This window comes from Leucoraja erinacea, unplaced genomic scaffold (genome assembly GCF_028641065.1).
Source record: "Leucoraja erinacea ecotype New England unplaced genomic scaffold, Leri_hhj_1 Leri_364S, whole genome shotgun sequence".
Taxonomy (NCBI): Eukaryota; Metazoa; Chordata; class Chondrichthyes; order Rajiformes; family Rajidae; genus Leucoraja; species Leucoraja erinaceus.
The window spans coordinates 56500-72369 of record NW_026576265.1 but is presented as its reverse complement, the minus strand read 5'-3'; positions in this window follow the sequence as shown (position 1 = coordinate 72369).

The window sequence follows — 15870 nt, the reverse complement described above, 5'->3', positions numbered from 1 at the left end:
ATGGTTCTGAACTTAAAGAAAGGTAACTTTGAGGGTATGAAACGAGAATTGGCCAAAATTGACTGGCAATTAATTTTTAAAGGGTTGACGGTGGATAGGCAATGGAATGCATTTAAAGACAGCGTGGATGAGCTAAAACAATTGTTCATCCCAGCTAGGCAAAATAATAAATCAGGGAAGGTAGTGCATCAGTGGATAACAAGCGAAATCAGCGATAGTATCAAATGGTGGGACCCCGAGCTGGGGCAGCGGCCTGGAGCTGGGGCGGATGCCGGAGCTGGGGCAGCGGCCCGGAGCGGAGACAGCGGGACCCGGAGCTGGGGCGGCGGATTGGAGCTGGGGCGGCAGCCCGGAGCGGAGACTGCGGGACCTGGAGCGGAGGCTGCGGGACCTGGAGCTGGGGCGGCGGCCTGGAGCTGGGACGGCGGCCCGGAGCTGGGACGGCGGCCCGGAGCGGAGACTGCGGGACCTGGAGCTGGGGCGGCGGCCTGGAGCGGAGGCTGCGGGACCTGGAGCTGGGGCGGCGGCCTGGAGCTGGGACGGCGGCCCGGAGCTGGGACGGCGGCCCGGAGCTGATGCTGTGGCGGGGGAGCGGAGACGGCGTTATGGCTTTCGGCGGCGGCGACATCACCACGAAGGTCCGCTGGACTGGAGAACGGAATCTTCGGCCTGGATCGATCGCCTCGGCGCAGAGGGAGAACAAGGAGGGAAGAGACGGAGACTAAGACGCTGCCTCCATCACAGTGATTGGTGGATTCACTGTGGTGACTGTTTAATTTGTGTTTATTGTATGTTTTGTTATTATTGATTATGTGTATGACTGCAGACAACATAATTTCGTTCAGGCCGAAGGTCAGAATGACAATAAAGGATCTATCTATCTATTTATCTAAAGCAAAAGATGAAGGTACAAATTAGCCAGAAAAAGCAGCCTACCAGAGGACTGGGAGAAATTCAGAACCAGCAGAGGAGGACAAATGGCTTAGTTAGGAAAGGGAATATAGATTATGAAAGAAAACTGGCAGGGGACATAAAAAATGACTGCAAATGTTGTTATACATATGTGAAGAGAAAAAGATTAGTTAAAACAAATGTAGGTCCCTTGCAGTCAGAAACATGTGAATTGATCATGGGGAACAAGGACCTGGCGCACCAATTGAATACATACTTTGGTTCCGTCTTCACCAAGGAAGACATAAATAATCTGCCGGAAATAGCAAGGGACCGCGGGTCAAATGAGATGGAGGAACTGAGTGAAATCCAGGTTAGCCGGGAAGTGGTGTTAGCTAAATTGAATGGATTAAAGGCCGATAAATCCCCAGGGCCAGAAAGGCTGCACCCCAGAGTACTTAAGGAAGTAGCCGCAGAAATAGTGGATGCATTAGAAATAATTTTTCAAAACTCTTTAGATTCTGGATTAGTTCCTGAGGATTGGAGGGTAGCTAAAGTAACTCCACTTTTTATTAATGAAGGGAGAGAGGAAACGGGGAATTATAGACCAGTTAGTCTAACATCGGTAGTGGGGAAACTGCTAGAGTCAGTTATTAAAGAAGGGATAGCATCACATTTGGAAAGTGGTGAAATCATTGGACAATGTCAGCATGGAATTACGAAAGGTAAATCAAGTCTGACGAATCTTATAGAGTGTTTTGATGATGTAACTAGTACAGTGGATAGGGGAGAATCAGTGGATGTGTTATAAGGCTTTCAGAAGGCTTTCGACAAGGTCCCACATAAGAGACTGGTATAAAAACTTAAAGCACACGATATTGGGGGTTCAGTATTGATGTGGATAGAGAACTGGTTGGCAAACAGGAAGCAAAGAGTAGGAGTAAACCGGTCATTTTCAGAATGGCAGGCAGTGACTAGTGGGGTACCGCAAGGCTCAGTGCTGGGACCCCAGCTATTTACAATAGATATTAATGATTTGGACGAGGGAATTGAATGCAACATCTCCAAGTTTGCGGATGACACGAAGCTAGGGGGCAGTGTTTGCTGTGAGGTGGATGCTAGGAGGCTGCAAGGAGCCTTGGATGGGCTGGGTGAGTGCAAAAATGCATGGCAGATGCAGTAAAATGTGCATACATGTGAGGTTATCCACTTTGGTGGCAAAAACAGGAAAGCTGACTATTATCTAAATGGTGGCCGATGAGGAAAGGGGGGGGGGATGCAACGAGACTTGGGTGTCATGGTACACCAGTCATTGAAAGTAGGCATGCAGGTGCAGCAGGAAGTAAATAAAGCGAATGGTATGTTAGCATTCATAGGAAAAGGATTTGAATATAGGAGCAGGGAGGTTCTGCTGCAGTTGCACAGGGTCTTGGTGAGATCACACCTGGAGTATTACGTACAGTTTTGGTCTCCAAATCTGAGGAAGGACATTATTGCCATAGAGGGAGGGCAGAGATGGTTCACCAGACTGATCCCTGGGATGTCAGGACTTTCTTATGAAGATAGACTGGATAGACTCGGATTGTACTCGCTATAATTTAGGAGATTGAGGGGGGATTTTATAGAGACTTACACGATTCTTAAGGGATTGGACAGGCTAGATGCAGGAAGATTGTTCCCGGTGTTGGGGAAGTCCAGGACAAGGGGGTCACAGCTTAAGGATAGAGGGGAAATCCTTTAGAACCGAAAAGAGAAAACTATTTTTCACACAGAGAGTGGTGATTCTCTGGAACTCTCTGCCACAGAAGGTAGTTGAGGCCAGTGCATTGGCTATATTTAAGAGGGATTTCTTACACTCCACAGACGTACAGTTAACAGGTTTATGGGGTAATTGGATTGGTAAAATTGTAAATTGTCCCCAGTGTGGTTAGGATGGTGTTAGTGTGCGGATATTGCTGGTCGAGGCGGACTCGCTGGGATGAAGAGTCTGTTTATGCGTCATATCTCTCATTGAAACATGGAGGTAAGGGGGAGTTTGCATTGGAAGCATAGATCGTTTTCGTTCAAAGAACACTTTTGCCTGAAGACAGACAAAATGCTGGAATAACTCAGCGGGACAGGCAGCATCCCCGGAGAGAATGAATGTGTGACGTTACCGGTCGAGACCCTTCTTCAGACTGGAGTCAGCTGAAAGGAAAATGAGAGATATAGATTGTGACGAGGAGGGCTATAGAACAAATTATGAGAGCTATCTTGGACAGGCTAGATGCTGGAAGATTGTTCCCGATGTTGGGGAAGTGCAGAGCAAGGAGTCACTGTATATGGATAAGGGGGAAGTCTTTTAGGACCGAGATGAGAAAAATATATTTCGCACGGAGAGCGGCGAATCTGTGGAATTCTCTGCCACAGAAGGTAGTTGAGGCCAGTTAACTGGCTATATTTAAGAGGGAGTTAAAGTGGCCCGTGTGGCTAAAGGAATCAGCGGGTATAGAGAGAAAGCTGGCACGGGATACTGGGTTGGATGATCAGCCATGATCATATTGAATGGCGGTGCAGGCTCGAAGGGCCAAATGGCCCACTGCTGCACCTAGTTTATATGTTTCTAAAAGCAAAGTTACGACGATTAAATGAAACATGCCGTCGTTAGCTACTTGCAAGATGAGAACTAAAACTTGTGCGACTAGTGTAGGGGAGGAATGGAACAAGGGAGAATGTTGAAGTTAGATACATCAGTATCTACACCACTGGGTTGTAAGCTGCCCAAACGGAATACGAGATACTGTTGCTCTAATTTGCGTTTTCCACGCTTCTCTATTTCCACCGTGACATTTCAGTGATATTCTCGTCACCTGTTTCACAACCGAATGAACATTATTGAAACTCGCGTTGCAGCACCACAATGAGCAATGACAGTCAGAATCAGACGGGTTCATGAGACGATGTAGTGCAGTTATTTTAATTCCCAATCTATTTCCATGCTGTGAGCTATCAATAAAGCTCACATCAGAAAATATAATTCTGATTAGTTTTCGATTGAAGCGCTTTACCATTTAACCAACGAGTCTTCAGTTAATATGAACGAAAGGGGGAAATATTGACAATAGCAGCAACACCAACTCATGAAAATGGCTTCAATCAGAAATTAATTATTTTTGCCGTTATATTTATGACATAGAAACATACATAGATGTGTCTGAGACGGGCCGGGAAGATCACCAAAGACCCCTCCCACCCCAACCATGGACTGTTTGCCATCCTCCCATCAGAGAGGCGGTACAGGAGCCTCAGGTCTCGTACTAGTAGGATGAGGAACAGCTTCTACAACAACACTATCACATTGCTGAATTCGGAGTCCCGCCGATAGATTTCTCCAGTCTCTCCGTCCACATTGTTTGCTTATTCTGTATTCTTATTTCTATATTGCACTATTACTACGGACTGATGCTAAACTGCATTTCGTTGTACCCATACTTGTATGTGTGCAATTACATTAAAGTTGAAGTGAATTGAAACACTACACTAGTCCCACCTGCCGGTGTTTGGTCCATATCGCCCACATCCTGTCTATCGACCTGTATAATTGTTTCTTAGACGTTGGGATAGTCCCAGCCTCAACTATCTCCTCTGGCATCTTGTTCCTTGCACCCACCACCGCGTGTGTGAAAAAGGTCCCCTCAGATCGTTTCCCCTTCACATTAAACCTGTGACATCTGGTCATCGACTCACCTACTCTGGCACGAGATACTATGCACCTACTCGATCTATTCCCTGCAATTGTTAAGGGTTTGTACAGGCTATATTCAGGAAGATTGTTCCCGATGTTGGGGAAGTCCAGAACAAGGGGTCATAGTTTAAGGATAAGGGGGAAGTATTTTAGGACCGAGATGAGAAAACATTTTTTCACACAGAGAGTGGTTAATCTGTGGGATTCTCTGCCACAGAAGGTAGTTGAGGCCAGTTCATTGGCTATATTTAAGAGGGAGTTAGATGTGACCCTGTGGTTAAAGGGGTCAGGAGGTATGGAGAGAATGCAGGTACAGGATACTGAGTTGGATGATCAGCCATGATCATATTGAATGGCGGTGCTGGCTCGAAGGGCCGAATGCGCTACTCCTGCGCCTATGTACAATCTTTCTATGTTTATATGATGCTTGTATTGGGGAGTACTAGCTAGAGGAAGAGATTAGGTAGACTTGAATCGTTGTCTGTGGAACGTCTGGGATTGCGTCAAAAAAAACGTGTCAATGTACAGTCATATAGACGCACAGATGAGGCAGGCAGAAGTTTTATTTCGGCATGGTGAAAGATCTATTACCAGAGAGCATATATTACGTTAGGAACAAACTTCAAAGGTGATATACGGGAAAGTGTATTACAAAGAGGATATTGGTTAACTGGAATACGTTTCCGGGGTCGTGAAGATGAAGATACGATGACAATTAGGAGACTTTGTGTTCAAGAAGGAACTGCAGATGCTGCAAAATCGAAGGTACACAAAAATGCTGGAAAAACTCAGCGGGTGCAGCAGCATCAATGGAGCGAAGGAAATAAGCAACGTTTCGGGCCGAAACCCTTCTTCAGAGTGATGGAGTTGGGAGGAGGTGGGGAGAAGAAAGGAAAATTGAGGAGGAGGAGCCCGAGGACTGAGGTAGGAAGGGGAGGAGACAGCAAGAGTTATCATAATTGTGAGAATTCAATGTTCATGCCACTTTGGGTGGACACGCAAAAATGTAGGAATATATATTTGGTATTGGTAGGTAAGAGCCTCCCTTTGGCTCCTATTCGGCATGGACATGGTGGGCCTAACAGAAACGTAGAGCAATAGGTGCAGGAGTAGGCTATTCGCCCCTTCGAGCCAGCACCGCCATTCAATATGATCATGGCTGGTTATCTAAAATCAGTACCCCGTTCCTGCTTGTTCCCATATCCCTTGATTCAGTTAGCCCTCAGAGTTAAATTATGCCCCTGTCCCACTTAGGAAACCTGAACGGAAACCTCTGGAGACATTGCGCCCCACCCAAGGTTTCGTGCGGTTCCAGGAGGTTTCCGGAGGTTTTTTGACAGTCTCCCTACACGCCTCCACTACCTGCAACCTCCGGCAACCACCTGCAACCCCCGGGAACCACATGGAAACATTGGGTGGGGCGCAAAGTCTCCAGATGTTTCCGGTCAGGTTTCCTAAGTGGGACAGGGGCATAATTCTTGCTTGGAAACATCTAGTGACTTAGCCTTCACTGTCTTCTGCGGCAGAGAATTGCACAAATTCACATCTCCCTGCGTGAAAAGGTTTTGCCTCAACATTTTGGAGAACATCTAGTTGGATGTATTCTGATTACCTATTGCGAGAAATTATTAATTGAACAATTGAGATCACCGGATATTTTCATTGCGATATTAAGTTGATCTCGGAACTGCGATTGAGTTACTCCATAAATAACCGCGTTTGTGCAGAAACAAAGTCAACAACATGAATGAGATTTGCTGAAATATGAACGTTGAGTCGCGGAAATATATCGTGATCGCGGTCTATTTGGGCAATGATGTAAGGCAAGAAATATATGACGTAAGCCAACCACAAAATAATGAAGTTGTCGGATACAGCGAAGAGCAAAATTACCGACTTTCTTCTGCTCTCCATTTCTGGATCGCTGCGTTTATCTTCGGTTCCCTGTCCCCGCAATTTCTTACGGATTTTACTGGCTACTAAAATGTATTTCACCGTAAGGACATTAAGCAACAGGATCAACGCGAATGGGAACAGTGGAGTTAACAATTTATCCAGCCAGTCGAATGCCACCCATCCTTGCTCAATGTAATAACCTGATTTTCTCAAACACCCGTACGGGACGCCGTTGATTAGATTCTCAGAGTCAAACGTAAAATAAACGGGAACATTTTTGCAACAGACTAAAACGCAGATTGTTGCCAGGACGGCAGTGGCGACTTGCCCGGTGCAATATTTCGTTTTCCATTTATTGCAGCAAATGGCGACGAAGCGATCGAATGAGAACGCGACCGTGAACCAAACAGAACAGTCCGTGGTGGCGAGGAAAAGTCCGGCACTTACACTGCACACCGGGGTTACCTCTAGGATGGAGCCCGGGAAATGGTAAATAACAATTCTCCATACGATTACTGCGACTATCAGGGAGAACAGATCCGCCATTGCCATGGCGACCAGGTATCGCGTAGTGCAGACGGAGAGGCCACATTTACCCCTGGACAGAATCACAATCGCCATCATGTTCACTGTTTAAAAAAATATCCATTAGATACAAAGTGCTCAAGTAACTCAACAGGATAAGCAGCATCTCAGGAGAACAAAGACGTACAGGTATGTAGGTTAACTGGATTGCTATAAATGTAAATTGTACCTAATGTGTGTAGGATAGTTCTGTGTGAGGATCAGTGGTTGGCGTGGATTCAGTCGGCCGAATGTCCTGTTTCCGCGCTGTATCTCTAAACGAAATAAACTAAACATGGATATGTGATGTTTCGAATCCAGGCCCAATTTCAGACAGACACGCGATCTTTCGTGTCGAGATCCATCTTCCGACTGTTGGAGACTAAAAACTGTCCTTCCTAAATTCTATCAACATCTGCAATGCCCCACAAGAGGTAAAAATAACTGGAGCATGTTTATAGCAACATAAAACATGGGTACAAATCATCAACCCTCCCTCATCTGGGTCAATCTGACACATCACCCTCTGTTTAACTCTAGCATGTAGACCACTCATCAATACGGTCAAAGCAGCTGATAGGGACATTCACATGTGGCCTGCGGGATATTCTGGGAAATTACAGGACTGATTTAACCGAACCGACTGGGACTAGTTTGTGGACGAGGACATTAACACCTACACCTCCACTGTGTTTTTTTACATAAAAAGCTTTGTAAATAATTTCACAAACACTAAACAAATTCCGTATCCCTCCCACCAACAAGCCACGGATGACCAAAGGCGTCCGACACCTGTTAAAGGCCCGCATTATGACTTTTCGGTCCGACAAAACAGAGTTGTATAGTGCGGCCAGATCCGACCTGAAGGTGGGCATCAGGAACGCCAAAGCTGCCTATACCCGAAGGGCGGAGAGTCACTTCAATAACTCAGACTCCCGTCGCGTATGGTAAGGCATACGGCACATCACGAACTACAAAAACAATACCAACTCATCCACGAGTAACATCGCCTCTCTGGCAGAACATCTCAACCATTCCCTTGGCCGCCATGAGAGTCATGCCAACTACTACGGCTCTAACAACCAACAGCCAGACACTCATCATACAGACTGCTGAAGCCACACATACACTCCGGAATCTTAACATACGGAAGACAGCCAGTGCTGTTGAGTTAATTGACGTAGTGACAAAAAATCTCTCCCTGGCACAATGCATACAAGATACAAGATACATTTAATTGTCATTTGGACCCCTTGAGGTCCAAACGAAATGCCGTTTCTGCAGCCATACATTACAAACACATAGACCCAAGACACAACATAATTTACATAAACATCCATCACATCGCTGTGATGGAAGGCCAAATAAACTTATCTCTCCCCTGCACTCTTCCCCCCCCCCCCCCCCCCCCCCCCCCCCCCCCCCCCCCCCGTGTCAGAGTCAAAGTCAAAGCCCCCGGATGGCGATGGCGATTGTCCCGCGGCCATTAAAGCCACGCCGGGTGATGCAAGGTCGCACACCGGTAAAAACCGGAAAAAAGCATGGTCCCCACATGCCTAAAAACATCGGAAATAGTGCCAGTTCCGAAGCAGAGAGCCATAACTTGCATAAACGACTACAGGGTGGTTGCAGTAACACCAATAATCATGAAGTGCCTGGAGAGATTGGTCCTTAAGCGCATCAAGGCCGCTCTCCCTTCAACCATGGATCCAAACCAATATACGTACAGAACAAACAGATCTACAGGTGACGCCATTGCCACTGCCCTCCGTACTGTACAGATCCACCTCGAACAACGGGGAGCATACGCACGACTGCTATTCTGCATTCAACATAATCATACCCAGTAGACTGGTCTTCAAGCTATCCGACCTAGGCTTCGAAAAAGTATTCAACTTCAATTTTGTAATAACAGCATACGGCGAACACTGATTTCAATATTAACAACGCCCAATACCATTTCTAATATATCGGATATTTCTGATCAAAGTTTCTGAAACCAAGATGAGGGTCACAGGGAAACAATATCTGCAAATCAAAAATTCACACGCAGCACATAACGAGATCTGAAATGAAATTCATGACTTTGGAATGCGAAATGAATGGCAAATATTGCTGGAAACATTCCCAAAGTCAGTGCGGGTGCTGAGCGAAACATAAAAGAACCAGATAGGAATTGTTTGGGGTACTATGTCAACGAGTCATAGAGTGATATCGTGTGGAAACAACCACTTCGGCCCAACTTGCCTAAACTGGCCCACATGTCCCATCTACACTAGTGCCACCTGTCCACGTTCGGACAATATCCCTCCAAACATGTCATATCAATGTACCTGTCAAACAGTTTCTGGGATGTTCGGATAGTCCCAGCCTCAACTATGCCCTCTGGCAGTTTGCTCCACACACCCACCAACCTTTGTGTGAAAACTGTTTACCCCTCAGATTCCTAGAACATATTTTCCGCTTTACCTTAATCATACGTCTTCTGGTCCTCGATTCATCTACTCTGGGCAAGAGACACTGCGCATCTACCCGATGTATTCATCTCATGAGTGTGTGTACCTCTGTACAATCACCCCTTATCCTCCTGCGCTCCAAGGAGTAGAGTCACAGCTTACTCAACCACGCTCTAGACCTCAGACCCACTAGTCCTGGCAACATCCTCGTAAACCTTAACCATATAACCATATAACAATTACAGCACGGAAACAGGCCACCTCGACCCTTCTAGTCCGTGCCGAACACATATCCTCCCCTAGTCCCATATACCTGCGCTTAGACCATCACCTTCCATTCCGTTCCCGTCCATATAACTATCCAATTTATACTTCTCTGTACCCTTTCCACCCTTTGGACTACGGACCACAGTGAAGCATCCGATAAGAGCAGCTGCTTGTCGGCATGAACAAGATAGTCGCTGAGCCCATCCGCTGCTGCACAACTCTGTGTCTGCATAATATTTGGACGGATTTGGAGAGGAAGATATACATGGTCACAAAGTGAAGGAGTTATGAAAATGAATAATTTCTTTGAGACATTGTTATGAGCGGTAGGGGGCTTGTATTCGATGCAGTTTAGATGGATGAGAGGGAATCTTATAGAAACATATACAATCCTTGTGGGATTGGACAGGCCAGGTGCAGGAAAAAAATCCACAGTTTGGGAGCGTCTATAAGTAGCGGTCAAAGTCTAAGTATAAGCGGTAGGCTATTTAGGACTGGGATGAGGAGCACGTTTTCACCCAGAGTTGTGAATGTGGAATGTTCTGCCACAGAATGTAGTGGATGCCAAATCACTGGACTTTTCAAGAGAGCGTAAGATGTAGCTCTTAGGGCCAGAGGAATAAAGGGATATGGGGGAAGAGCAGGAACGGGGTACTGATTGTGTGACGATCAGCCATGATCATATTGAATGGCGATGCTGGCTCAAACTGTTGAATGGCCTACTCCTGCACATATTTTCTATGTTTCTGTGTCAGTTTGGCTTTTCACTCATACCCTTCCACCTGACAGCATCTGGGGCAGTGGCCGAAAAGAAAACACACATAGTTAGGAAAATAAAAACATTGGTAACTCAAGAAAGAGCAGCAGCGCAGGTTAAACATCTCAGCCGCCTCGGGAAGTCGGTTTGATTTGATCTAGCCTTCGGACACGTCTCAAAACCCCCGAGTCATTTGCAGTATAAAGCCAACACCCATCTTTGAAATGAGGAGAGGAGTATAGAAAGGGGAACAGGTATTCCGGCCCACAACGTTTGCCTGACCGCCATGACAATCTAAACGAATACCATCACACTCCTTGACGTCTATAACGGACCTGCCCTTCTATCCCCTGCTTGTCAAGATGTCCAAATGCATTTCAAAATGATATTATCGTATCTGTTTCCACCAGTTACACTGGCAGCGGAAAACAAGGTCGCCTCGTCATTTTCCACTGGCCGTTTTCCTTCGGAAATATATCAATTGAGGACTGCTGGGCAGCTGAGAATTTTAAGCAACCATAGACGCGTTGACATACTGAGCACCGTCTTCTGCAAAACATTTCACGAAATGTGAATGTGTCCTTTGCAGACATTGGGGCGAATCACTCCTATTTCGTTGGAGGAAGCTGGGCCCTACGTAGGAAATAAATACGCTCTCACTGCAGTAGGGAAAACAAAGGCACGTTAACTTACCAGGAACACCAACGATGGAAAGGAAAACGTAATAGATTTTCTCAATCAATTCAAATGTTTCGCTCATTTTCCTTCGAAGCCGCTGCTCGCCACTCCGTGGACAATCACTCTAAATAAATGTTTCTTAAGATCCACTCCTCTCGCCTTAATTTAAAGCATACGTTTATATCCGTTGGGACAGGGTGGTTGCAACATATATTCCAGTAGCTTTGCAAAAACACAAATTACGACATCAGTATTACATTCCTTAATTAGAATGAATGAATACGTTTATTGGCCAAGTATTCATATACACGGAAGATATAAACAAAATGCTGGAGAAACTCAGCGGGTGCAGCAGCATCTATGGAGCGAAGGAGATAGCAACGTTTCGGGCCGAACCCCTTCTGGAATTTGCCTTGGTGCTCCGCCCGCAAGTGACAGCATGACATACAGTGACAGCGGCAGATGCAGTATAATGTGGATAAATGTGAGGTTAGCCACTTTGGTGGCAAAAATAGGAAAGTCTCTGAATGGTGGCCGATTCGGAGAAGGGGAGATGCAACGAGACCTGGGTGTCATGGCACACCAGTCATTGAAAGTAGGCATGCAGGTGCAGCATGCAGTGAAGAAAGCGAATGGTATGTTAGCATTCATTTCAAAAGGATTTGAGTATAGCAGCAGGGAGGTTCTTCTACAGTTGTACAGGGTCTCTGTGAGACCACACCTTAGTATTGCGTACAGTTTTGGTCTCCTAATCTGAGGAAAGACATTCTTGCCATAGCGGGAGTACAGAGAAGGTTCACCAGTCTGATTCATGGGATGTCAGGACTCATATGAAGAAAGACTGGATCGACTCGGCTTGTACTCGCTAGAATTTAGAAAATTGAGGGGCGATCTTATAGAAACTTACAAAATCCTTAAGGGGCTGGACAGGCTAGATGCAGGAAGATTGTTACCGTTGTTGGGGAAGTCGAGAAGAAAAGGTCACAGTTTAAGGATAAGGGGCAAATCTTTCAGGACCGAGTTGAGAAAAACATTTTTCACACAGAGAGTGGTGAATCTGGAATTCTCTGCCATAGAAGTTGAGACTAGTCCATTGGCTAATTTTAAGAGGGATTTGGATGTGGCCCTTGTGGCTAAATGGATCAGGGGGTATGGAGAGAAGGCAGGTAAAGGCTATTGAGTTGGATGATCAACCATGGTCATATTGAATGGCGGTGCAGGATCGAAGGGCCGAATGGCCTACTCCTGCACCTATTTTCTATGTTTCTATGTTGCTATGTTAAGAATGACACATAAAACATTAAACATTAACATCAAATATTATCGATTAAACGTTAATTAAATACAATACCAGAACAAAAAAGTCAACAGATTTATGGTTATTAGGTTAAGATACTATTCGTGGAAAAAAGCTGTTTTAATCTCTAGCTGTGGCTGCTTTGATAGTTCCGAGTCGCCTTCCACAGTCACGAGTGTTTTATTGTCCCAGAGAGGCCAATGATAGTCTTACTTGCTGCAGCACAACATAATATATAAACATAATACTGAACGGGAATAAAAGTTACCGGCGAGTCCGAGGAAGACGAAGAGCAGTACGATCTTCATGTTGTGTGGGGTCTGGGTCGCGGATGCCTTTGACGAGCGGCCGCACCTATGCTCTTCCAAGCCCGTGTACCGCTGGGCAAGGTCAGGCAGGGAGGGAGGGAGATGGTCGAACGTACGGGGAATGGGAGGATGGGTAGGGGGAGGCAGGAGCTTGAGGGATGAGGAGAGGGAGGAAAGGAATATAGGGAGGAAAGGAGGGAGGGAGAGAGGGACGGAGGGAGCAGCGAGAGTGGTTGGAGGGGGGGGGGGTGGAAAGAGAGGGGGGGGGGAGTGGAGGGGTTTTACAGAGAAAATGATTCAAACTGACACTCAAACTAATGTAAAACTAATATAAGCTAAACTCAAACTTTAAATTCAACACTTAAGCTAAAACTATCAGAACACTTTCGCTCAGTCCACATGGACCCACTTGATCGACCGGTTGCCAAACACTTGTCACCTCGACCACAGGTAACATTAGCCTGGTTCCCATATCATCGTTACTATCTGCATATATTGTAATCATTTGTTGTCGGTCAATATCTCTGTGAAGAACGGGGATAGATACAAAGTGCTGGAGTATCTCAGCGGGTGAGACATGCAGCATCTCTCTGTGGAGAACGTGGACAGGTACAAAGTACTGGAGTAACTCAGCGGGTCAGGCAGCATCTCTGGAAAGAACGTTATGTGTGACGTTATGGCTTGAGCGACGTTATGGACCGAGACCCATCTTCAGATCGAGATTGGGGGGGGTGGGGGGGGGGGGGGGGGGGGGGGGGGGGGGGGGGGGGGGGTGAAACTAGAGATATAGATGGTGATGTGGAGAGATGTAGAACACATTAATAAAAGATATGCAAAAAAATAACGGGGATGGGGGAAACAGGCCAATGTTAGCTGTGGTCGGGGGGACGGGTTTGGCAACCGGTAGATCAGGTTGTTACAGCTGGACTGAGCGAAGGTGTTCTGATAGCTTTAGCTTAAGTGTTGTGTTTAGAGTTTGAATTTGGATCAAATAACTTTTACTTTAGTTTGTGTTTTAGTAACTTTTTTATTTGTAGTGGGAGGGAGAGTTAAAGTGCTGAGCAACCGGGAGATCAGGTAGGCCCAGGAAGATTGAGCGGAGGTGTTCTGATCATTTTACTTTAAGGTTTGAGTTTGGAGTTTAGGTTAAGTTTAAATTAATTTTCCTTTAGTTCTGTTTTAGTTAAGTTTTGTCTCTGTAACCCCCTCCCTACCCTTCCTGTCCCTCCTCTCCGTCCCTCCCTCCACCTCCCTCTCCTACCCCCAGCCTCCCACTTCCTCCCTCCACCTACCCTCCGCTCTCTCCCTCCCTCCGCCTCCCTCCGATCTCTGCCCTCCATCCACAGCTTCACCTCGCCGCTCCCCTCCCACTCTCCCTCGCTCCCTCTCCTCATTCCCCTCTCCCTCTTAGAAACATAGAAACATAGAAATTAGGTGCAGGAGTAGGCCATTCAGCCCTTCGAGCCTGCACCGCCATTCAATATGATCATGGCTGATCATCCAACTCAGTATCCCGTACCTGCCTTCTCTCCATACCCCCTGATCCCCTTAGCCACAAGGGCCACATCTAACTCCCTCTTAAATATAGCCAATGAACTGGCCTCAACTACCCTCTGTGGCAGAGAGTTCCAGAGATTCACCACTCTCTGTGTGAAAAAAAGTTCTTCTCGTCTCGGTTTTAAAGGATTTCCCCATTATCCTTAAGCTGTGACCCCTTGTCCTGGATTTCCCTAACATCGGGAACAATCTTCCTGCATCTAGCCTGTCCAACCCCTTAAGAATTTTGTAAGTTTCTATAAGATCCCTTTTCAATCTTCTAAATTCTAGAGAGTATAAACCAAGTCTATCCAGTCTTTCTTCATAAGACAGTCCTGACATCACAGGAATCAGTCTGGTGAACCGTCTCTGCACTCCCTCTATGGCAATAATGTCCTTCCTCAGATTTGGAGACCAAAACTGTACGCAATACTCCAGGTGTGGTCTCACCAAGACCCTGTACAACTGCAGTAGAACCTCCCTGCTCCTATACTCAAATCCTTTTGCAATTAAAGCTAACATACCTTTTGCTTTCTTTACTGCCTGCTGCACCTGCATGCCTACCTTCAATGACTGGTGTACCATGACACCCAGGTCTCGCTGCATCTCCCCCTTTCCCAATCGGCCACCATTTAGATAATAGTCTGCTTTCCCGTTTTTGCCACCAAAATGGATAACCTCACATTTATCCACATTATACTGCATCTGCCAAACATTTGCCCACTCACCTAGCCTATCCAAGTCACCTTGCAGTCTCCTAGCATCCTCCTCACAGCTAACACTGCCCCCCAGCTTAGTGTCATCAGCAAACATGGAGATATTGCCTTCAATTCCCTCATCCAGATCATTAATATATATTGTAAATATCTGGGGTCCCAGCACTGAGCCTTGCGGTACCCCACTAGTCACTGCCTGCCATTGTGAAAAGGACCCGTTTACTCCTACTCTTTGCTTCCTGTTTGCCAGCCAGTTCTCTATCCACATCAATACTGAACCCCCAATGCCTTGTGCTTTAGGTTTGTATACTAATCTCTTATGTGGGACCTTGTCGAGAGCCTTCTGGAAGTCCAGATACGCCACATCCACTGGTTCTCCCCTATCCACGCTACTAGTTACATCCTCGAAAAATTCTATAAGATTCGTCAGACCTTTCGTAAATCCATGCTGACTTTGTCCAATGATTTCACCACTTTCCAAATGTGCTGCTATCCCATCTTTAATAACTGATCTAGCAGTTTCCCCACTACCGATGTTAGACTAACTGGTCTGTAATTCCCCATTTTCTCTCTCCCTCCCTTCTTAAAAAGTGGGCTTACGTTTGCTCTTTGCCACCTCCATCCCTCCGTACCGCTAAATTTATTTCTCCCTACTTTCCCCCCCCCCCCCCCCCCTCCCTCCCTCCCTCCCCTCCCCCTCCCTCCCCTTCCTCCCTCTCTCCTTCCCTTAATCCCTCCCTCTCTCCGTCCCTCCTTCACTTCCCGGCCTCGCCCAGCTGT